The sequence below is a fragment of the Macrobrachium rosenbergii genome, chromosome 5 (genome assembly GCF_040412425.1).
Source record: "Macrobrachium rosenbergii isolate ZJJX-2024 chromosome 5, ASM4041242v1, whole genome shotgun sequence".
Classification (NCBI taxonomy): domain Eukaryota; kingdom Metazoa; phylum Arthropoda; class Malacostraca; order Decapoda; family Palaemonidae; genus Macrobrachium; species Macrobrachium rosenbergii.
Window position 1 is genome coordinate 45,662,990 of NC_089745.1, and position 25,478 is coordinate 45,688,467.

Sequence of the window (25,478 nt, forward strand, 5' to 3'; positions counted from 1 at the left end):
TCATCTCTGTAATAGGTTTTAATTATCATTTCGTTACTTCGTTGATTTCCTTTTCGTTCGAGGTCGTTCGAGGTCCCAGGTTCACTCCATTTAGATGCTTATTACGTCTGTCTCTCAATAATTCCTGAGGTGAGGCGCCTCTCCCTCCCTCCCCCACGCCTGTTTGCTCTCTCTCTCTTAATTCGATCATGACCTCTGTGTGTGCACTTGTGTGACACACGCACTCGAACACAAACACACACACACATATATGCTGCATATATAAATGGATGTATGTATGTATGTGTGTGTGTTCCAACATAACTCTGAAATGCACTGAGCAATTTCAACCAGACTTTGTATACTTATGGCTTTCTACCTGGAGAAGTATACTGTGGCGGTAAGACATCACTGGCACCATAGGAGTTGGGGTTGGGAAGGGGGTGACATGTAAAAATAACCGAAAACGACAGATATTAACGTCTAATCCATAGTTTTCAAGGTTGCTTAGATGTATAGTGACACTCCAAATGCCCTTTAATTCCACGTTCAGCCCCAAAAGGAATGGGGGTTAGGAACAGGTGAAAAATAAAATTTCAAAAATGGCATATTAGTGTCTAATCCTTAGTTTTTTATGTCGCTGAGATGAATAGTGACACTCCCGATGCCCTTTAATTCCAAGTTCAGCCTCGATAGGAAGGGGGGGGTGAGAAGGGGTGAAATGTAAGATGTCAAAAATGTTGGGCATTGTAACTGGAGCAACTATCTTAACAGGAAAGGGAGAGATTGAGAGTGAGAGAGAGAGAGAGAGAGAGAGAGAGAGAGTGTGTGTGAAAGGAAGGAGAAATGAGAGAGAGAGTAGAGCGGGGTGTTAGGGAGTAGAAGAAGGGAAAGAGTGAGGGAGAGTTGAGAGAGAGAGAGAGAGATTAGAGGGGGTGTTAGGGAGGAGATAGAGGGAAAGCGCAAGGGAGAGTTGTAGAGAGAGAGAGAAAGAGTTTATGGGTTGTCATTCAGAGTTTTCCCAGGCAGCACCAGGTTGATCAGCTTTTATATATATATATATATATATATATATATATATATATATATATATATATATATATATATATATATATATTGTTACGTGTGAGGGTCTTGGTTGATCATGCATTATTCAATTTACGTAATTTTTACGGCCCTGCAAACCAAGATTACACGTAACCTGCCACTTGAAGCCAAAAGTTAACCTCAAAGACAGTCGTTAATTAGCCAAAGGTCGCCAGTTAAGGGTAATTAACCTTAACAAGAATATTTGAGATGGATTTGATTTTAAATGCAACGGTTCTTCCAAACATTCGGACGCGAGGCATAAAAAGCATTGAGACTTGAAACTGTGTTGCTTACCCTAAACTAGGTATTTTACTGGAATAATGGGGTTGAAGCTAACAATATAATAATTTGGCTTAATCTAGACTTCGTAAACACATATACAGTAAGTGAGGGATGAAGGAGGAAACAAAAGAAATGCGAAATACAGAAAAAAGATAAAAGAATGGGCGAAGTTTTGAACAAAAAGCGACTTTAGCTTAGGACGAACGTTGTGCGCACCAACCACCGCCGAGAGGAGTCTTCGCAATTGCTTCTTCACTTCACTAATAGAATAATAGACAAAGAAAGGGAGAAGAGGCCCCGTCGGACATGTGGTCTCTCCGAATGCTCCAGTATCTCTCTGAAGTTCCCTGACCGGCCTAGGTCAAAAACAGTCACCCCAGGTGTCCACGTTCTTGTTAAAAACATTCGCCAAGAGACAGGTAGGAAGGAAAAAGGGACCTTAGGACCACCTATTCTTAAGGCTGATAGGGAAATTTTCCTATAGGGTGAAAGGCCTAACTTACCTATCCCGTTCTCCAACGGACGTTAAGGTTTGAACTGAAGACGCTCCTATATAGACAACGTCTTTTTCGGTCTCAGTCAGGCTGATATTTTTACAATCAAAAGTTACGAGGGCGAACAGCAGTAATATTTGTAAAAATATATATATATATATATATATATATATATATATATATGTATATATATACGTATATATTATACATATATACATATGTATATATACTTATATATATAATGAGACTTGGAAGAATTTTCTGTCGAATTATTGACGGTAAAAATCTCTGATATGACTTCTCCCTTTTATACATGAAAACTGGTTAGAAAGCTTTAGGTTTACTATACATTACCTTTCTCTCTCTCTCTCTCTCTCTCTCTCTCTCTCTCTCTCTCTCTCTCTCTCTCTCTCTCTCTCTGTGCGGGTTACCAAGAGGCATAAATCCTTTTCATTAGTCTGTTCCCTTCAGATGTGTTACACAAGAGTTTTTGTTTTTCGCAGGTATGAAAAGACTATAAATTCCAGATGCAATTGTGTTCTAACGTTTTTAATCCTTTGTGCCTTTTAACAATAGAATAATCCTAAGAGGTTTGATTTCCCTCTTGAGTAAAATTGAGAGAATTTGCAAAACATTTTCTTTTATATACAAGGACCAGATCTTAGATTTGACTCAAGCATCTTTCTCCATAGAGGATAAGATTTTTGGGAGTCGCAATGACATCGCCATTGCTTTTTGGTTGTTGGTTTCAAATAATCTGATAATGAGGCCTAGGGAATGAGATTTTTACCTTACTTACACTCCACCATTATAAGGAAAAAAGCCATCAGTTAATAAATAGGAGAGCAAGCTGGCAAAATGAAATTACGTCCTGTCTGTGACTTGAGTGAGTTCGTAAGGAAGAAATCAAGGCGTCAAGTGAGGCATAATTGCTTAACTGAACTAGAGTTTACGTTTCTTTCGTCAGGTGAGCACCACAAACTTATGAACGCAAGCAGAGAGAGAGAGGGGAAGATCTTACCTTGACTAACATGAGACGCGTCGAGAGAGAGAGAGACAGAGAGAGAGAATCTTATCTTGACGAACATGAGACGGGTAGAGAGAGAGAGAGAGGGGAGGGGAATCTTACCTTGACTAACATGAGACTCGTCGAGAGAGAGAGAGAGAGAGTTGGGGGCGGATCTTACCTTGACTAACACGAGGCGCGTCGAGAGAGATACAGAGAGAGAATCTTATCTTGACGAACATGAGACGCGTAGAGAGAGAGAGAGAAAATCTGATATTGACTAACATGAGACGCGTCGAGAGAACAAGAGTGAGAGAGAGAGAGAGAGACAGAAAATCTTATCTTGACGAACATGAGACGCGTCGGAAGAGAAAGAGGGAGAGAGAGAGAGAAGCGACGACACTTTTGAGAAAGCGCTGGAGCGCTGGGATGGATATGGAAATCGCCAGCAGGAGAATCAAAGGTGCGAAGCCGCCGAGGAAACAAGTGCCAGCGATTTGATTATGAGGGCGGCGTAATTGTCAATTTACGCCGCGTCCCAAACAGCGGTCAACCCGGAGGAAAACAAAGGCGCACAATCACACATCTCACGGGCGCATTTCCCCTCCTGAAGACTCATTTACACCTCGGCATTTGGGCTTTTGCAGTTTAGGCACCACGACGCATAACTCGTTCTCTCCCCTCCTCCCTCCTCCTCTCTCTCTCTCTCTCTCTCTCTCTCTCTCTCTCTCTCTCTCTCTCTCTCTCTCTCTCTCTCTGTTAACACATTATCTCTCTGCAATGCCTTTAGCCGGGAGGATATGTTTGCGTTTAATATCTCACATAACTTGCTGTGTGTGTGTGTATGTATGTATGTATATGTATATATATATATATATATATATATATATATATATATATATATATATATATATATATATATATATATATATATATATATACCTGACCTTAATCCTTACTCGGGGTCGTTGTTTTTAATGAGCCTCCTCCAGCTGTCCCTGTTTTAGGTCAATTTCATATCTATTTTGACATGATTTAAAGACGGATGTCCTCCCTTACTCCAACCTTCCCTATTTATCCGGGCATGGGACCGGCAAGGAGTTGGGCTGGCTTGTTTCTCCCTTTATTAGCTAGATTATATATATATATATATATATATATATATATATATATATATATATATATATATATATATATATATATATGTGTGTGTGTGTGTGCGTGTGTGTGTGTTTATTTATTTATGCACCTGTCATAGAATGCTTGATGGTTACCCTATTTCGATAACAGCGGCGCACTGTCCTCATATTCCTGTGGCTAATGACGAGAATGCGACCCGCCGGGCAAAAAAAACTAATTTTCTCTCTTTCTGAAACGGTTTAGCTGGAATTACTTTTTTCCTCCATAAAGGCAGAGGAAAATAGTGAGAGGAACAAAGGAAAAGTAGGAAATTGAAAGCAACCTTGTTTACGGAACGCGTCGCCCGAAATCCCTGCAATTTTACACGCTCAGTTTTAGCTGTTGTGAAATGTTATTTCTCTTGCATTCAGCCATCAAATTTTGGCCTCCTTTTGTTTGGCTTTGGACGCTTTCGCCTTGTTTTTTTTTTTAAGTATTGTTTATTGAATTTTTTTATTGATTCATTCATTAATTGCATCGGGTTTATTTTTAAATTCATTACTTTAGTTGTGACGATGCGAGTTGAGCCTGCTCTCAGAAGCTCGCTGTAGATATTTTCATTAAAACTGACAATGTAATCTTTGAAGATTATACTCTTCATTTTACAGCTCACTGAGATTATTATTATTATTATTATTATTATTATTATTATTATTATTATTATTATTATTATTATTACCTTCTTTTAACGTGCTTTTCCCCATTTTTTATATGGGGTAAGCACGATACCTTCTTTTGAAGGACTTTGATTTGGCTTTGGGGTAGTCCGTAGTCTCGATCGGCTGCCCTGCCTGATATCGCTTGGACAATAGGTTTTATTCTATTCATGTCAATACTTATATTGAGTGATACGAGTTGAACCAGCTCACAAAAACTGTGAAGATGTTTTCACTGAACTTTACTGTGAAATCTTTGTAAGTTATACTCTTCATTTTACAGCTCATTGAGATTATCGTTGTTATTATTATTATAATAATAATGACAATAATAGGTTTTTTATGTCAATAATTTTATTGCGCAAAATGAGCCGGCTCTCAAAAGCACGCTGTAGATATTTTCGTTAAACTTGACAATGAAACCTTTGTAGATTATACTTTTCATTATACCGATCTTTGAGATTATTATTATTATTATTATTAATACTTTATTATTATTATTATTATTATTATTATTATTAGTAGTAGTAGTAGTAGTAGTAGTAGTAGTACTAGTAAAGTGTCATAATATAAGCCATTCCCAGGTTCATTTTATTAAACATACTGCAATCTATCGTAGAGTCCACAGTATTCCTGTTGTACTGATGACCACTTTTCCTCCTATTTCAGAACACGGATCATTCGCAAATCTTCAAATACTGAATGTTTCATTAGCAAGCTCCGTCAATGTGTACCTTAGCTTCCTCCAGCGAATATAAGGTGCGTAGATATTTGCTTTTAAATTTTAAGTGCATATGTCCATAAAGTAATAACATTTACTATCTGTATCTATGAGTAGTTGCTGACACACACATATGTCTGTTATTTGAAATATCGGAAAATATTTTACATGCACACACGCATATATGTATATATATATATATATATATATATATATATATATATATATATATATATATATATATATATATCCGTATGTATATACACGATATATACATAATACGTTTGTATATATGTATATGTATATATTTATATACATATATACATATGTATATACACGATATATATATATATATACATATATATATATATATATATATATATATATATATATATATATATATATATATATATTTATATATATATATATATATATATATATATATATATATATATATATATATATATATATATATATATATATATATATATATATATATATTTCTATATATATATATATATATATTTCTATATATATATATGCATGTATGAGCTGCTGATGAATTGATTAAGAGAGAAATGTAAGCCGGCGTCGCGACGACTATGGTCATCGACTCCCTGTTGATGGGGTTAAGTCAAAGATTTTATGCACGGTTTTCAGCACATATTTAACAGTTATTATATTACCTCCGCCAAAGAGGTAATGTCTTTTGGGAGGTCATGTTGTTTATTAGGAGCATTAGGGTAAAAGCCATATGCGGAATTAAATGAAACTTTTCCCAAAGGTGGATTTGTTGATTGGCGACAAGTGTGTGGATTTTATGGAGTTATGAAATCAACTTTTAGGTGGAAAAGTGGCCATTTAACCGGTGTATTTCTCAGCCCAGACAGACAGAGGTTCGTTTGCTGAGAGCTTCTGAGGTTTGCGTTCTTTCGATACTGTGCGGTAGTTGCGAACTCGTGAGTTGTCCACTTGCATCTGCTTATATTCATGCCACTCTTCCCCAGTGGGGAAGTTTTTTTAAAGTTTTTTTTTATTCATTTCGGGAATAATTCAGTCTTCATCCTGCTGAGAATTATGATTGTCTTCACAAAAGTTTGTCAAACTCACTTTAATAGGAGTTACAGAGCTTCGCTTAAACACCATAAATTTAAAAAAATTGTATATATATATATATATATATATATATATATATATATATATATATATATATATATGTGTGTGTGTGTGTGTGTGTGTGTGTGGGTGTGTATATATATATATATATATATATATATATATATATATATATATATATATATATATATATATATATATATATATATATATATATATATATATATATATAATGTTATGTTAGTTTTGATTTCTATTTAAAATGAGACGGAGATGTTGAAGGAAAACTCTCATAATTAGGTTCTCTGCCCATTTGGTTCTTCGCATTCAAATTTATCAAATTCACAGCCTAGATTGATAGCTTATATTGTACAGGAGTGTGTTGTGACAACATTATCCAACATTAATGGGAGTCCAATAATTCCGCTCTGGCGCCCCGTGAGTGCTTCTCTTCCCTGGGGGATTTACATCCTCTGCCTTTGCCATACATCCATCCACGACGTTTCATCTCGTCCACTTTACCTCGCCTCCTCCTCCTCCTCCAATTCTTCATGATATCACTGAGGGAAAATGTGAATTCGATGCCTCGTCTCTCTTCTAATAGCGCTCGTACCTAACCAACGCTCAGCCTTTTGGCGTTTCTTCAAAGGGAAGCTGGATTTTGGATTTTGTGTGTGTGTGCAGAGAGAGAGAGAGAGAGAGAGAGAGAGAGAGAGAGAGAGAGAGAGAGAGAGTAGCAGTCGTACCTCAGGCAACTTCCTCCCGATCATTGCTATCATCACTTCAGTCATCAGAGAGTCTCTTTGATCAACCTCCGGCGGGGCCTCACGACATGCCCAATCCACGAACTTTGATTTCGCCCTTGTATTATCGTATATTAAGGGCTAATACGGCTTGTTCCGGGGTTAGCCGGATACGCTCCTCGCGAGGCGTTAATAGATGGGCTAGAACGCGTGAGTCTCGTATATAAAGTCCTTTGAACACAGGCAGATGAATTTAAAAGGAAATTTCAGCAGTGCCCTTACTCGGGATATATCATTACGGGCATTTCGTATCATAATGCGAACGCTAGTTAGCTCGTGTCCAAGTTCATTTTTTCCCTTTTCAGCATCGCGCCGAGCAAGAAAATCAGGCCGACACCATTTTCACGTCATAATTCCTCTTTGCGTTACCGTTTGTGCTGTTATTTCTGGCCGTTTGAAAAAGAAAAAAAACTGACGAATTGCGTTTTTCCAGTTCGAAATTTTGGGAAAGTGGTCATCTCCAAAATCTTGGAAGTAGCAAAGAATGTTGATATTTCTTGAAGTTCTTGGATTTCGTAAGTACTGGTCAAAAGGTAAGTGTCTGAGAACCAGACATTTTTTTGGTTCAGCACATTCCAGAGGTCCACATCAGGCCTCCCACTCCCGTTCACACCTTACCACACTCAAGGGCTGGAAGAGAGCAAGACCATAATTATCTGCCATAAGGCCGTCTTAATCCAAACCAGCCAACCAACTAACTAAATCCTAGCAAACGGAACTTAGTCAGGCCTTGAAAATAAAATATATCTAAAGAGGAAATAAGTAATGAATTCTGGTTACCGGCATAATTGATTGGAACACCAAACCTTTCACTCTATGAGACCGTCCACAGAGCCATTCCTTTGGCTACTCTTCGCCAGAAATATAGAAAGAAAAAACTTTCTTCCTCCCACTACGAACGACGGCCCCCTGTGAATCTTCGGAGGTTCCTGCGATTGAAAAGGACTTGTCAGCTGTAATGGGGCGAAGACAAAGTTGGAGGAGGGAAAGCACAAGAATTATAGCGTCATTATACCGCGGTAAATTGCCCGGGTGTTCTTCAACTTCGAGTTCAGAAGTCCTCTCTCCTGAAGGCGAAGGGGTTGAGATGTAGGTTTGGGGACGGGGGAGGGGGGTGGGTGTTTAACTCATTCCGTTTTCTGTAGGAGGATTTTGTAGGGTTAGATTGCCTTTCCTTTTGCTTTCTTCTTATGATGGCATTGTCTCTGACCGTTCGGTCTCCTGAGGGTTTAAAAAATAAATATGTGTCCTTAAAGTTAAGCAACCGGTTGCTGGTAACCGCCATTGAATGCCTAACATCGCTGCTATACAAGCTCCCTTGACTATACCTCTGGTCATGACCATGAGGTCAGCAAACTATCAAGAGACCTTGAGTGTGTGGTGTGAGTGGCACTGAGTCACAGTGAGTCCCGAAAAGCCAGCGTAGGTGGTAATGAAGGAAATAAACACATATGAAGGTCGAGACATGAAGTTCCGATACTAGAGACGTTACGTATCGTCCTGAATCTCAGACCAAGGCTCTTTCATTCTGCCTTCCTACATAAGGTTAGGTGGTGAGAGAAGCCTGCCCCGGGTTGGACGAGGACAAGATTAACTTGAAGTTTATTATCCGTAGACTGTTGATATTACACACGTGGAAAAATATACGGATATACATAGTATTTAATGCATAGAGATTCCTTGACATAAAACCAAAAAGAAGCTGATGAAAGGTGTTTGCAGTCAGGAGCACACACTTTATTTTGGATAACTTAAATGTCAAACCTTGCTGATGGCTCTGAGTACCACCTTTTTTTAAGCTGAATATCAATAAATGCAGCAATACTCCATTTCATTTCCACACATAATACTGATATTGAATCTTGATACAGCATTTTAGATTATACGTACCGATAAACTCCGAATTAGAACCATAAATAAGAGGGTTTTTTTTATTATTTGCACTGATTTTTTACACCTGCTGTGCCATGCTTTGCGTGCCACGAACATCAGTGCGTGGTATTTTCTTTATCCTGTTTATCCAAAGATAAATTGGTTTGCCATTAAGATAATGAAGATACGGAGGATTTAATGTCTTTTCAATCTCCTGTCATCATTGAAGGAATTAAAGAAGTTTACAAGTGTGTAATATCTGGATCTAATTCATGTTTGGATCGTTAAAAAGTACTAAAACGAGGAAGACAGAGAGAGAGAGAGAGAGAGAGAGAGAGAGAGAGAGAGAGAGAGAGAGAGAGAGAGAGAGAGAGCGCCTGCACGAATATTCAGATAACTCGAAACAATAATGTGTCCATACTGAGAGTTACTCGATGATAAATTGTTCCAGAATTTATCATCGGTACTTGAAGTACCGAGAAATTGAAAAGAATAAACACTTGCCAGTCTTAATTATCTAATCCCTCTCTCTCTCTCTCTCTCTCTCTCTCTCTCTCTCTCTCTCTCTCTCTCTCTCTCTCTCATTTAGTGGTCCTTTATTTAAAGGCGTAGCCATGCGTCTGTGTATCGAAGAGACCACGTCAAACCATAAACAAACAGACAGAAACAGCTTCATCTTCATCATCATCGTCATCATCATCATCTGTATACATCGACATTGGAAAAGGGATCTCGCAGAGTTTCTCTCTTCCCCACTTTACCCCGTTCTTCCTCATTTGCATACTCGACTGCCACCGGCACCCGTACGTAGTAAGTAAGTAGTCGCGTCTCAGACGGCACCGACCGTTTCCTTTCTCAGAAAGGATGCTTGCTCACTTCTGTTCCTCAGGCCGCATCGTTTCCTTTCCCAGAAGGATGGTGGGAAGGATGCTTAGGTCTGTTTGAGGCGGAGCTCTTTTTTTTTTTTTTTTTTTTTCTTTAAGGAGGGACGATGGAATAGGTAAAAGATAACGAGAGGAATGAAATGAATTGGCTCACTTTTAGGTGCGCGTGTATGGCATATATATATATATATATATATATATATATATATATATATATATATATATATATATATATATATATATATATATATATATATATATATATATATATATGTATGTATGTATGTATATATATATATATATATATATATATATATATATATTATATATATAGGGAGAGAGAAAGAGAGAAGATATCTGCAGCTGGAGGATATGGATTTTCGTTGAAAAATGACTGAAGAAGAAAACAGAACTTGTTAATGACAGTTCAGAAATATGCTGCCGATTAAGTCAGCACAAGAAAATGCTGAGAATATTTGCAGAATGTCCAGGAGTATTTTATGGAAACGTATTGTTTCATAAATAGTCAATGAAACTGATAATTCCTTGAAATTCTGTTTAATTCTTGTTTATAAAGCAAAGGAGCTTCAGCTATTGGACGTCACAGATATTTGTAATATACAGATATTTGTATTTGCAGATATATTTATTAGAAAATAATAACTCGGAGTTTCTCTGGAATATATTACCATTGGTTATTATGTATATATGGAAACCTGATCTGGGCAGCGAGATAAGAATCTTTACAGTAACCCAAATTTGTTATAATTCTGTTGACACACCTTTCGTCTGTGTCTATCATAGCAAAAAAATTTTAAAATCTATTTTGCCACCTAATTGGGCAATTCATCGCTTCCCTTTATTTTTCATTCTCCACTTTGATTTCTTCCCACCTAGCTGTCCACCTTGTCTAGCTTTATGTAGCCAGCGTGAGTCAGTTGGTAGTGCCCTTGTTTTACATGTGAAAGTCTTGGGCTCTGATCCCGATGTGAGGTAGATTATTATTATTATTATTATTATTATTATTATTATTATTATTATTATTATTATTTGAAGAGAGTAGACCCTCTTTTGAGAATGTTCTGTTGAAAACAGTTGCAACATCTGTGGAATTGATTTTATACAAGGCTTTTTCAATTCGTCTTACTATTCTTTCTTTCAAGGCTTGTCAGTGGCAGCCTTGAAGAAAAAAGATTGGTAAGAAGAATTGAAAAGACCTTGTATAAAATCAGTTCAGCTGATGTTGCAATTCTCTGTCAGCGGAACATTATTATTATTATTATTATTATTATTATTATTATTATTATTATTATTATTATTATTTCTGAATCTTTGGTGTTAATACATAGTTATTGTGGAGCAACACGCTTTTAAGTTCAAAGTAATGACACCTGCGATATTCGTCTTCTGCATATTCTTCTGGACGGTGTGTTTTCAAATAGATTCTCGCTTAGCAAGAGCTCAAGTCTCTCATTCATTTGATGCCTTTAACTCAAGTGTTGCTGTTGTAGGTTTGCAGTTGGTAGCTCTTGCTGTTCGTCCTTTCGTAACTGGAAGCTTATAAATCTGTGTTACTGGATACCAGAAAACTTTTACATTTATACAAAACATGTCATCGGTTTGGTTTGTCCTGAAAGATGACAGAGATTAACACATAAACTAACAGGACTTTTTATTCCCCCAAAGTCAGGAGGCGTCTAGTATACATTACTCTCGTAAGGCGTACGAGAATCTGCGTTAAGCGTACGAGTAAAGTACAGGTAGTTTGTTTCCAAACTTGGTCATTGAGGTTAGAAAGGCTCTTCAGCAACTCGGAGCCGAAGTACTTGCGTTAATGTCTTTTGGTCAGTTTCTAGAAAATCTCAGTGCTTGATCAGGTACTGCAGGCGTCATCTTTACATTGATTACAATGAAACCAAGAAGAACTTTTGGTTTATTTTAAAAGAAAATGGTTAGCACAAGTTTGTGTGTGTTGTGTGTTGTGTGTAGGTGAGGGGAAGAAAGTTGTGGACATTTCATCAGAGTGTGCAACCATCGGTGTATATTTTTAGATGCATTATTCATGATTTCCTTTTCCCGTGATTGCGAATCCATCGCCGGGTGAAAAGCTGCTCCTGTGCTGAAAAGAAAACACCTGAATTCGTTTTTTCATTGACCCCAGGGGTCAGGATCAGCTGCTCTTTAATGATCATCCTGACACTTAGACTATTCTCTCCCAAATGCTCTCGTGGATGGACACTCAATCTCCGCGCCCCTTCAGGTGTCAATGGCTGCATGCGATGTCATTGTGCCGAAGATTTGATTTATTCAGGTCCTCTCGAAGATTTACATACGGAATTATTCCTGTATGTCTGCCATTGAATTTCTTTCTTTTTGTTACGCTGCCTCGTAGTACATCCTGATAATGGTCACGAGGGGAGAGGAAAATTTGCTCGCGTGGAAGTTGTAGGATTTAATCGCACGCTTTGTCCTGCGCAAGGAGGAACAATCGCTCTTTAAAGTATCATCACACAGCTGATTTGCATTGCATTTCGCTCTCTTCCTTATCGTTATCTAAGGTGGGTTGTTTAGAAGTGTTTGCCATGATAAGCAACTTTCGTTTTCTGTTATTTCATTCGTCAGGTTATATTCACATTGGATAATTTACTAGTTAGTTCATATAACTAATTAATTGCCAACGTATATCAAATACGCGTTTTTCTTGTAATCTTCAAAATGATAAATATAAAAAAAAATAAATAAGCTCCCGATATACAGTCAAACAAAAATTACGTAGTTGCTTACACAAACGTCTCCACGCATCCAATCAGTAACGTGTAGTATATTGCAAGCAAAGTAAATAAAGGCTTAAGCAGTCCCTTCCTTGCCCTTTTAAAGAATTAAAGAAAAGAAAGAAAAAAAAAGAAACTGGGGAGCGAGCCGAACGGCTCTGAGTGCCAGCTAGCTTTACCAGCATTGCAATCAAAACTCGGAGAGGGGAGGGAGGACCAGGTGGGGTGATATGGGGTGGGGAGGGATAGACGTTTGGAAGCTGTAGTTAGGGGTGGGGTATGGTTGGGGGGTTTAAGGCTTGGTGTTGGGGGGTGGGGAGAAGGGATGGGGGACGCTTTGTAGCACAGAAATTTTTGGATCTGAAAATTCTCGAGACACTCGGAACACAAATTGCGTATGAGATTTAATAAAAGTTGCTGAACTTAATTTTACAATGAATTATTTATGCGGCAGAGTGAGAGTGTGTTATGTGTTTGGCTGGAGAGGAAAGGAGGAAATATTCTTGCGATCTTAATTTCATTCACCTAAGAAATGTTGACTGTGACTTTTTTTTTTTTTTACCTATTCGTGAACATAATTCAAGAGACCTTTTTGTGGGTTCCGTTCATTCGTTAATGGGAGGGAGTAAGGCACAATGAAGAATAACACTTTTATTTTCAATAGCTAGTTACGTCATTATCTGGAGGGTTATTATGCCATATTGCTTTAAAGCTCCTTATTTGTTTTCAATTTTCAAAACAATTACACCTGATTGTTTTAATTTCTTTCTTTGCCAGTCTGATAAACCTAACTTGTGTGTTAACCTTTTAATTAGTCAGATAATGTTTTTAGAAATATTAGCATCACTAAGCACTCTTAAACTGATCGTTGTTTGGGGAACAATATGAAATTTTAAAAGACTCCTAGATGATCAGGCAGTTAGTTTTTGTGTTTGAAAGAAAATCATAACATTGCTTTAAGGCAATTTTCTACATAACTGTATGCAGTGGTATCCAATACCTTTCTCTCGTAGAGCTATTTAATACAAGGAAGGACTTAGGAATTACAGGTTGAGAAACGAACACAGACTTTTTCTTATATCACTGAGTTCGTAGTTTTGAATATGAACAATTCGGGTTGATTCCTTCTTTGGTAATGGAGGTTTGCAGCTTTAAATATCGTTTCGTTTTTATTTTAGTTCGTTTACTAATCTAGTTCTGTCTATCTTATCCCATGAAGATCATCTGCAATGGCCCCCTGGTTATCATATGGAAATTAATATATAATAGAAACTGGCACTGATTTGATGGAACTTTCAGCGGAGTGGTTTGGGTGGGGGTTGTGTACATGTGGGGTGGGGGAGATGGCGGGGGAGGTTCACGGAAATCAAAATAAGCCCTGGAATCCTGCTGCGAGAGAAACAAATAGAGTTTGTAGGGCTTTATTTTTTTTTTTTTTTACCCTATTCTTTTTCTCTCATTAAATGCCACTTTGATAGCCTACAGGCGATCAGTATATACAATGAGCGCATGCTGACGTTAAGGGTGGCAATTACGGCCGCCACCGTGCTGCTGTCGCTGGTTCTGCTGTTATACTGTTGCCTGCTGTTTTGCTGCATTTGCACAGCGAATGTCCGCGTACACAGGTTCGGTGGTGGTTGGGGGAGCAGCGCCAATACTTTACTGATTCCACCGTAATATTGGTGTTAAACAAAGAGGACATTAATATGCATGAGTCGAGGGGCACGCTCTCAACACGGTAAAAAGGTGGCAGCCAATACTGGCACGCTGCTCTGCTCTGCTCCTGCTCCTGCTCCTGCTGCTACTGCTACTGCTCCTGCTGCTGCTGTTACTGCGTCTGCTACTGCTATTGCTACTGCTACTAGTGGCCACACATTCTCCCTTTACCTTTCTTCCTTGTTTCATTCCCGTCCCCTCTCTCACCTCTCGCTCTCTTCCTTCTTCCTTATTCCTTATCTCTCTCTCTCTCTCTCTCTCTCTCTCTCTCTCTCTCTCTCTCTCTCTCTCTCTCTCTCTCTCCATTCTTCCTTAATCCATTCCTGTCCCTTCACATCCATCCATTTCTCTCTCTCTCTCTCTCTCTCTCTCTCTCTCTCTCTCTCTCTCTCTCTCTCTCTCTCTCTCTTACCTTCATTAGTCCTTCTATTTCCCTCTTTCTCGCATTTTCACAACTGGATAAACTACGGGCTTAGGAGCATACTTTCTTTCACAACTTCCTCTTACTTCTTCAGTGTCTCCCTAACCACCCATTCGCTCTGCGAGTTCTTTATATCTCCTCCTCCTTTTTTTTCATTATTTTTCTTCCTTGCCTCGTACACATTTCTTCGTTTTTTCCCCTCGCTGCTTCCCCTTTCGTTTTCCCCTCTGCTTTCTCTACTTTCGTATTCCTTTCCTCGGTGTGCTTCGCCATGTATAGTTTCTTTTTTTTTTTTCCTTCCATTTTTTTTTTTTTTAATGTCTCCTCACCTTTACTCCCTTCCTCGCTGTCGGAGGTTTCTCCCACGTTTCTCCCTTATGTGTCTCTGGCTTTAGGTCCACAGTCCTTTGTTCAGCCTCCAGACAAAAAAGTACTGTTTGATTCCTATAAAACTGTAATTTGATGAACTTCTCGTTATAAGCGAGGTTAGTTACACGGTATGCAATATGTCCTTCATATTCTAAAGTCTCTTTTTGTATTTCCGAAGTTTCTCTCTCTCTCTCTCTCTCTCTCTCTCTCTCTCTCTCTCTCTATATATATATATATATATATATATATATATATATATATATATACTGTTTGTGTGTGTATGTGAGCCATAGGCAGCTTGTATATACATACATACATACATACATACATACATGAAGTACACTTGACAAAAGGCACATCAAACCGTACAAACTTACATAAGCGGAATAGCTGGCAGCATTCACACATGGTTGGTCCTTCGCCACACACAAGCATACACGATCATTCTCTTGGGCTATAACAATGATTTCTGTTTTATTTCGGAAATGTGGTCTGGCTCGCTTTATAATTTGGGGGAAAAAATTTAGGTCATTTGGGAATTTTCAGTGAGAGAAAAGTAATGAGTTGCAATTACAATGGAACATTTGGAGCTCCAACCTTTACCGATGACTCTTTTTTTTATATCTTTTTTATATTTTATATTTTCATCTTTTATATATTTGTAATTTTTTTTGTGCGGCATTTAACTCCTTAAATGGCATGGAAGTAAAGGTTGTTGTTTACGGTGGTACTTAGTGAGAGATCCTTAGATAACTTCGATGAATTAGGACGACGAATAATAGGACAGGTTAGGCAGGATACGGCGCTCTAGAACGGTTTAGGTTAGAACAGATAGATTGGTTAAGATGGCCTGGAAGCTCTCTTTAAAGTTTTACTCTAGTGTTGTTGTTTTGCTCTAACAGTTTAGCTGACTCTTTTGGGTCTGTTTATGTTTTTTTTTTTTTTTTTTTTTTGTCATTTTTAAGTTTGAACAATTGTTAAGGTAAATGGGAACGCACAAAACCTGTGACCAGAAATGAACATTTAGTAGAAAGTTCTGCTCTCGACAGAAACTTGTTTACGAAAAACCGCATAAGAGAGAGAGGCATAAATAACATGAATGATTAAAAAGAAAAATATATCAAACGTATTGGAAGATTTGTTATCTTCAAAAGAACTACAAATAAAAGGAAATCATAAACAACGAAAAGATTCTTCGTTCAAAATTATCTCTTGGAAACCATATAAACAAAGGAATCGTCAAAAACGTGACTGATTTTTAATGTAGAAAATAATATTTCAAAGAGAATTAGGTAATACGGTTCAGCATGATGACGTTGACGGAAAAAGAAGAATTAGGGAGAAGGCGGTGAGACTCGACATAAATCCCCCAAATAAAAATTAATGATACGTTTAACCGATCGGCTTTTCTGATCCCTTTCGACACATTTCAGTGTCTCCCCTCTTTACGATACATTTCACTTTCCTTTTCCTTATTTTTGATAATCAGTTATTTCACTTTTTTTCTTTCAATTTTGGTGTATTTCCTTATACCTTTCGCCTCTCCTCATCTTCGTCGCCATATTTTTCTTGGCATTTCACCTTGTTTTAGGCCCGTTTCAATTTATTTTCTATCATCTTAGGCTTACATCTCTTTACCTTTTAACTAATTATAGACATATTACACTTTGCTTTTATCTCATCTTTGGTATATTTCTGTCTTTCGCCTCATTTGAAGCATAGCTTACATTATTTTTCTCTTATTTTTGGCATATTTCACTTTATATTTCACCCTGATGGGTTTTCAGTGGCCCTGTTTGTCTGTTTATGATAGTGAAGACATGGTCATTTGTGCGTGATTAGGTCATTGCGTTTCATTGTTATTTTGATTTTTCATAAAATAATCGACGGGGTTGGAATGCCTGTATGCCATGTGTAATTGCGTAATTTTTTAATGTGGAGGCTTATGCAAAAATAAGAAAATGAAGGAAGGTTAGAACAGATAGTGGGATCCTATCGGCTTTAGGCGCGCTTCGTGGAAGGGTGAAGATAAATATAGGAATCCTGGAAAACTGGACCTGTGGAATATGACAAGGTCTGGAGGTGAAAGGGAAGAGACGCACATTGTCGTCTGCACCCCGTCGTTGGTGTTTAATGCACACAGGCAGAGTATTACATCAGGTGTCTTCATATTTAACCAAGGACTTCAGAGCTCTGAGGTCAGTTATACTGACCCTGGATACTTGCGAATATTTTTTAAGGAAATGTCAGTTCCATTGGCGTGAGCTTTGGATATGTATTTCATAAGGCACTGCTGAGATGATTCAGCCTCAACAAGTCAGTTTGTGGGGCAACTGTTATTTTTATTTGTCTGTGTGTGTGATCACGCAATAATAATCTTGCTTACTCCATGAATACATTTGCCCGAAGGTTATGTAATCAGCAACAGGCGTAAACGAAGTTGCTTGACTTCGGGGCAGTACTTGGAAAGGAAGTCATCTTTTCAAGTAATTATATAGTAAAATATTATCATTATGCAAACATGGAAGTACTGTACTACGACGCCAGAGCGATCTGTGATCGATCAGTCGACTGATAAAAGGTCTTTGGAAAAACAAAGGAAAACCGAGGATCTGTACAAAAGAACGAAGTTAATCACACTTTTTTTTTTTTTGCTTAAATTTATCTTTTCCAAATAATTTATTGCATTTACTAAGTTTTCTTCTACTTTTCGTTTATCGTGTTAATCGAGTGGACGTCGCGTTACAGTTAAATTACTGTATTTTCGCTTATTGCCTTAATTCTCTCTGCGTTAAAGTTGTGCTTCTCTGCTTGCAGTTTTACCCGATTATCTCGGTTCAAGACTTTCCCTTTTTCCATTAAATTTCTGAGCCAGATGTGTTCGGGTGTTTGTATATTCTTTCCTCTTATCATGTTCGTTTTCTCTTTTGCTTTCTTATGTAGTTTATACAGTATTCACATAATTTCACAAGTAATGCCAGCTTATCTTTGTCTCTGGCATAACTACTGACATGTACAGTATGACGCGTTCATATTGTATTAGGAATTTCTGTCCTTATTTTCACCCCTTTTCATTTCTTTAGATTCAGTTCCAAATTAATTTTGTTTTAGTTATTTCTTGCTATCGTAAGTCAAGTTTTTAACCTGGGGTATCTGTATTTTAAAGTTATATTGCATTTCTTTTATTGGTCATTCTCCCTCATATTATGTTGTATGTTATATATACTGTATTTCTTGGTATCTTTCAACTTCATTTTTTTATTAATTTTGTATCAACTTCATTTTTTTTTATTAATTTTGTATGCGCCACCAGGTCAGTAATTCGTGTATGTCGGGAGTTCCTTATCAGAAAGAAAATACGTCTTTGGTACAAGTAGTTTTGTTTTGTGTATTTTAAAAGTCAATATTATACTGAAAGGTTTATTCTCAGATTCACATTGTTTTCCATCTTTCCTGCATCACTTTCCTTATTGTGTGAGGTTAAGAAGAAATGCGCGTTGGACGTCGTCAAAATTTTTTTATTTTTTGATTGACTTTTAATCTTGAAACTCACTGTATGTGAGATTTATTAACAAAAGTATCGTCTGCAGTCAACTTATAAAATCCTATACCTGCAACACATATTTTATAACTCTATCTGTTCCCGCAGATGCTAACACACAAAGACATCATTTTACCTGAAGGTGTAGGAATAAACACAAAAGAACTTGTAGTTTTCCATACGGATATATATATATATATATATATATATATATATATATATATATATATATATATATATATATATATATATATATGTATATATGCACATATACATAGAAAGCATATATATTTATACGTATGTATACTTTATATATATATAAATATATATATATATATTTATATTTATTTATACATATATATGCTTTATATATATATATATATATATATATATATATATATTTATATATATATATATGTATATATTAAATATATATCTATGCACACACACACACATATACATTATATATATATGGGGAGAGAGAGAGAGAGAGAGAGAGCCGAAGTCTTTTTACTAACCCCTCTGTGGATGAATATACTAATTTTCCTTGTATCTTGCGGTTACAAAGTGCTTTAACACGCTCTATTCAGAGCAACAGTTCACCGACGACTGTTTGTCATACATCAACTCATAAGTCAAAGCGAAAAAAATAAATAATATAAATATGCAGGATACTTTTGATCATATAGATGTAACTTAGTGTTTACATGTGACGTTGCAAGCGCTCACAGATTAAACCGAAGGAGAAGAAGAAGAAGAGAGAGAGAGAGAGAGAGAGAGAGAGAGAGAGAGAGAGGAGAGAGAGAGAGAGAGAGAGGCACAGACAAAGAAAGCGAGATCGACAGCAGAAGGTGGAGACAAGAGGTAGTAGTAGGGAGAGCCACGCTCGTTGACGGTTCTGTATGTAAATGAAGCACCGCCTTCTATAATTCTATTACCTGACTTGAACGAGCCATATTCTCTCCCTATTTACTTGGCTTTGCTTTTAAATGTTCTGTTCAAGGGATGTCACACACACACACAGAGAGAGAGAGAGAGAGAGAGAGAGAGTAAATAAACTTTGAGTGAATAATGAATGGTATTTCTTAATCACATGTAAAGTGGAGATAACTTATCTATTACTTTCAACTTGTGCATGTGATATGTGATTCAGAAAGCTCCGATATATACGTGCACGTTAACTTACATCTCTCTCTCTCTCTCTCTCTCTCTCTCTCTCTCTCTCTCTCTCTCTATATATATATATATGTATATGTATATATACACACATATTGTATGTACAATATAAAGATAGATATATTATACATATACATATATCTGTATATATATAATATCTATATATATGCATACATATATACATGTATATGTATATAATGTGTGTATATATATATATATATATATAGAGAGAGAGAGAGAGAGAGAGAGAGAGAGAGAGAGAGAGAGAGAGAGAGAGAGAGACACTAGAGTGCCGTAAACTTGTGGTTTTCCATATGTATATAATTTTTGATTTATGGCTAAACGTTCATTAAATGTAAACTAATTACACATGCACATAAACGTAACGAAATCGGTATAGTGATATATAAAAAAAAGAGGAAAGTAACACGATATCCTTGAGTAATGATCGAATGGCGTAATGCTACAAGTGGATAAAAATTTATTCAAAGGACCTTGTATAAGAATTTAAAAAGTTCATTTCATATTTCCACGAAAGCGCAAATCAAGATTCGGACCAAAGCGACCTTGGCAGTACTTTCTGTCCCTCGCCATAGGATTGCATGATCGCCCCGAGCCGCGGAACGGTTAATCGGCCATCATCAGGCGTTCAGAGAATGATGCAAATAGACCACTTCCGCTATAACGCGTATAATGACAGCCCTGTACAGTCGTATCAGATATCAGATATGGCTGTAATGGAGGATAAGGAGAAGGCTACTGGTACTGAAGAAATCAAGGTGACTGAGTGTGAAAAACTGTCTGTCTTTTTATCGGTCGGAAGTTCGATTCCTGTTGGATGTATTTGCAGTTTTTTTTTTTTTTTTTTTTTTTTTTTTTTTTTTTTTTTGCAAATGGGATGCTATCTGTTACACTCTCTGTCAGTCTTTCTTGCCCGTGTTCTGTTTTGATTTTTGCGGTGCAGGAATAGCTCTCTCTCTCTCTCTCTCTCTCTCTCTCTCTCTCTCTCTCTCTCTCTCTCTCTCTCTCTCTCTCGCTCTCTCTTGTATGCAAATGATCTATCATTTACTACAAGTGTGAATAACTTTTTGCGAGTGAAAGGCCATTTTATTTGCATAAACATACATACATATATATGTATATATATAGCCTATGTGTGTGTGTATATATATATTTTATATATATATATATATATATATATATATATATATATATATATATATATATATATATATATATATATATATATATTTATATATATATAACATCATAGTATAGTTTAAAATATTATGACCTGATTTTTATGTATTTCTGACCAACTTTATACACCTTGTAGGCTGTATTTAGAGCTACTTAGGACTGATTAATAACTTAACCTTAATACATACTCGTATTCAGCTTATGAAAATGAATTTTGAAGTGCGTAATGAAAGGCTTTGATATTACTCTTATAATTTTAAATACTTGTTCCGAAGAGAGTTCTTGATGTTTTATTGGCTACAGTCTTAGTAATCTGTTTTCGTTATCTTAAAGCCAAATACTTTTTTTTTAATAATGTGTTATGGAGAATAATTATTACTTATAAAATGCAGTGACAGACACTAGTTTTTGGCTGATATGAATCCAGTAATTCAATGATGAAGTTATTTTCATGTAGCACCAAAAGCGCGGATGATAAGAGAGGGATTATTAGTGATTATTTGTAGTTTCCTGCTTAACATTCCTTGAAAAAAGTTTCCAGTTATGATTCCGCATGACATCATTTGTCCCATAGCTTCTCCGTATCATATTGATTTCCCAGAAACACCTGGATACTCGATAAAATGAGATTTATGGGGAAAAAATAGCGCCAGGAACTTTAAGCCATCATATGAAGTGGTAAACTTTAGACCCAACATGGCTCGTATCTTCTGAAATGTCTTCCCGGCTTGACGCCGTGCTCCAAGTTGGCGAATCAAAATGGATGAATATTTTATTTCATAGACGTATATTTTTAGAAAGACAAAGAGAATTTATCTTGAGGAAACTGTCTCTAACGTAGCGTCAATTCACGTAGTGTGAATCTACGTGGGGAATAATATCCTGAGGCCCGGAACTTTAATGCAAATCCCAGAACGAGGAAAATATTGATAACGGAGGGAAATAAGATGGCTTATTGTGGCGAATCAAGGAAAATACTGACCGGGTGTTTTGATTTTTTTATTCTGATTTGCCACGGCGAGGAAAATCGAATGGTGCGGACGCGCCATTTCCTAAAAAGAGCGAAGTTTGATATCTCATAAAGCAGGAAAGTAAATGGAAGAGGCGCACACATAAAAAGGGACAGCGAAAAAAAGGAGGTAGACGCAATTATTACCGACGCTAAGCCATCAGCTCTTGGCAACAATGGCTGAGGCAGAGAGAGAGAGAGAGAGAGAGAGAGAGAGAGAGAGCGGTCTGGCAGCGTGGGGCCACCAGTGCCATCTAGGTGCTGAAGGATGCACTATCCATGCGCCGCCCCCCATCTCTCAGCCGCCTCCATCACAGTAACACCACCTCCACCATCATGTTATCCAACACTCTGCCGTTTCCACTGGCACCAGTGCCATCACCGTCGGCACTCCCGGCGGCGACGGTGCCGTCCCTAAATACTACAAAAGAATAAAAGCGTTTTTTCGTAACCCGTGCGATTTCACTGAACGCTGCCGAAATACGTCTTCGAGTTTTTTCTTTTCGAATTACGCATTTAGGGAGGATTGTCTTATGCTCCTTGAACGAGATCCTCGACAAATGTTACGCTCTCGAGGAGCATAAAGAACCTTCCTCGCTTCTGCTCATGCTCTCAAGGGTAGATCGGACAGTCATATTTTTTTATTTAGTTATGCAAATAGAAAAACCTTTTCGTTAATATTTTGGGTTAGCATTCAGGTTTTTTTTTACATATCTTTCCCCGTCTTTATCTGTAATGTTTATTCCCCGCTATTCATACATTTTATACTTACATATATATATATGCATGCATATATATATATATATGTATATATATATATATATATATATATATATATATATATATATATATATATATATATATATATATATATATATATATATATATATATATAAAGAATAGCGGGGAATAAATATTACAGATAAAGACGAGGAAAAATATGTAAAAAAACTGAATGCGTATATATAATTATATATATATATATATATATATATATAATATATATATATATATATATATAATATATATATATATATGTGTGTGTGTGTGTGAGTGTGTTTGTATGACAAAATGTTAAGTATATGAAGACTAGTTTTTCTTTTATTACTGACAGAACCACTTTTTCTGGAGAATTTAGGACTGCTGAAAATGTATGAACATTTTGAACTGAATAATACACGTTAATATGGTGTAATACATACATATATATATACATATATGTTACAGTATATATATATATATATATATATATATATATATATATATATATATATATATATATATATATATATATATATATATATATATATATATATATATATATAGTATGTTTCTATTCATTTATATATATATTTATGTACAGTATATGTCTTCACAAATAGTAAACCACAAACATCGTTTAATGTCGAAATCTCTGTATCTCTCAATAACTTACACCAAGGAGGATTGTTGTTGGTAAGTGCATCTGCCCCGGCCAGGGTTCAAACCTGGGCTTCTGTTACAGATACAGCAGTAAACAGTCGACTTTGATCACTTGGCTGTCAAGATCAGGTTCGAATACTGGCCGGAGGAGATGCATTTATAAATTAGAATTCCCCTTAGGTGTATGCTGTTCGTAAGGTAAAGTTAATTAGATATTAAACGATATTTATGGCATATTTGTGAATATAAAAATTCATAAGTGTAGGCAATAACAGTTCGTTTTTATATATATGTGTATGTATATATGTGTGTGTATATGTATGTATATATATATATATATATATATATACATATATATATATATATATATATATATATATATATATATATATATATATATATATATATGCTTGAATGACATATGATGTATGCATGTCGTAAGTACAGTAAAAGGATTGAAATCACATTTATTTTTGGAAAAAATCTCTGGTAGCATGTGTGTTATGATACTAAATATTATGTAGTTTATATATATATATATATATATATATATATATATATATATATATATATATATATATATATATATATATATATAAGCTACATAACGTTTAGTATTAAAAAAATATGCCATGATCAATTGTCTACATAAATAATCGCAATTTATAGCTTTCATCGCTTAAACACTCATCCGACATGCATGTCATTCAGACATATGCTCGTCACTCTGACATACATTTCATATTCATTATTATTCTTATACCATTTTTTTTTTTGGTTAGCGTTGTTAAACAGGTAGCACAAATTACCCCTTTAGCCAAGATGATAACGTCGGTTATGATAAATTTAATAAGATTATGACGTTTCATGATTAGCATTTCAACAGTTAGAGTAAAAGTACAAGTCTTATTACAAGTTGTTATACTCTTTTAATAGGCATGATGTTCATGAGATCATATATACTCTCTCTCTCTCTCTCTCTCTCTCTCTCTCTCTCTCTCTCTCTCTCTCTCTCTCTCTCTCTCTCTCTCAGTATACATTATATATATATATATATATATATATATATATATATATATATATATATATATATGTGTGTGTGTGTGTGTGTATACATATATTATATGTATATGTATATTTATATATATACATATATGCATACTTACAGTATATATTTAATAAATCCATATATAATTATATATATTATGTATTATATACACTATATATATATGTATGTATATGTATATAAATAAATATATATACATATATATATATATATATATATATATATATATATATATATATATATATATATATATATATATATATATATATATATATGTAATGTCATGTTCACATGCTCGGTACAGGCATTACAATGCAAGAGTTTTCAACGTGAAATATGTCCATCGATGTTCCTCTGGTCGCACCTTCAAACATAACTTTGGTCGGTGAAGAGTAATATTAAGTTTAACTGCAGAGGGTTTGTTCTTGATTCTGCGTATGATTTATCTCGTTGCATTTTTTCTTGAAGACCAATCGCCCTGAAAAAATGCCCCGTCTAAGACAGGTGTGACGAGGAAGCGACTCATACTTATGAAGTCCGCCGTTAAATAGTTCATTTTCGCCAGTGAGTGCCATCGGAAACGCAGAAGGACCACTAGCTGGTAATGCAGAGGAGCTTTCATCAGATGAATAAATGAATGGTTTTAATTTACTTGGCGCCACAGATCCAGTGATCATTAAGCCTTGATATTATTAAAAGGCTTTAT

General features: G+C 36.0%; 1 long non-coding RNA gene across 1 annotated transcript in view; it reads left to right on the top strand.

The window, feature by feature from the left end:
- The window catches only part of LOC136838738 (uncharacterized), a 241,764-nt gene that overhangs the window by 106,179 nt on the left and 110,107 nt on the right, over positions 1-25,478 (top strand). Inside the window, exon 2 of the long non-coding RNA XR_010853101.1 lies at positions 5,355-5,444. This is a non-coding gene — a long non-coding RNA (uncharacterized lncRNA). The remainder of the gene's footprint in view (positions 1-5,354; positions 5,445-25,478) is intronic.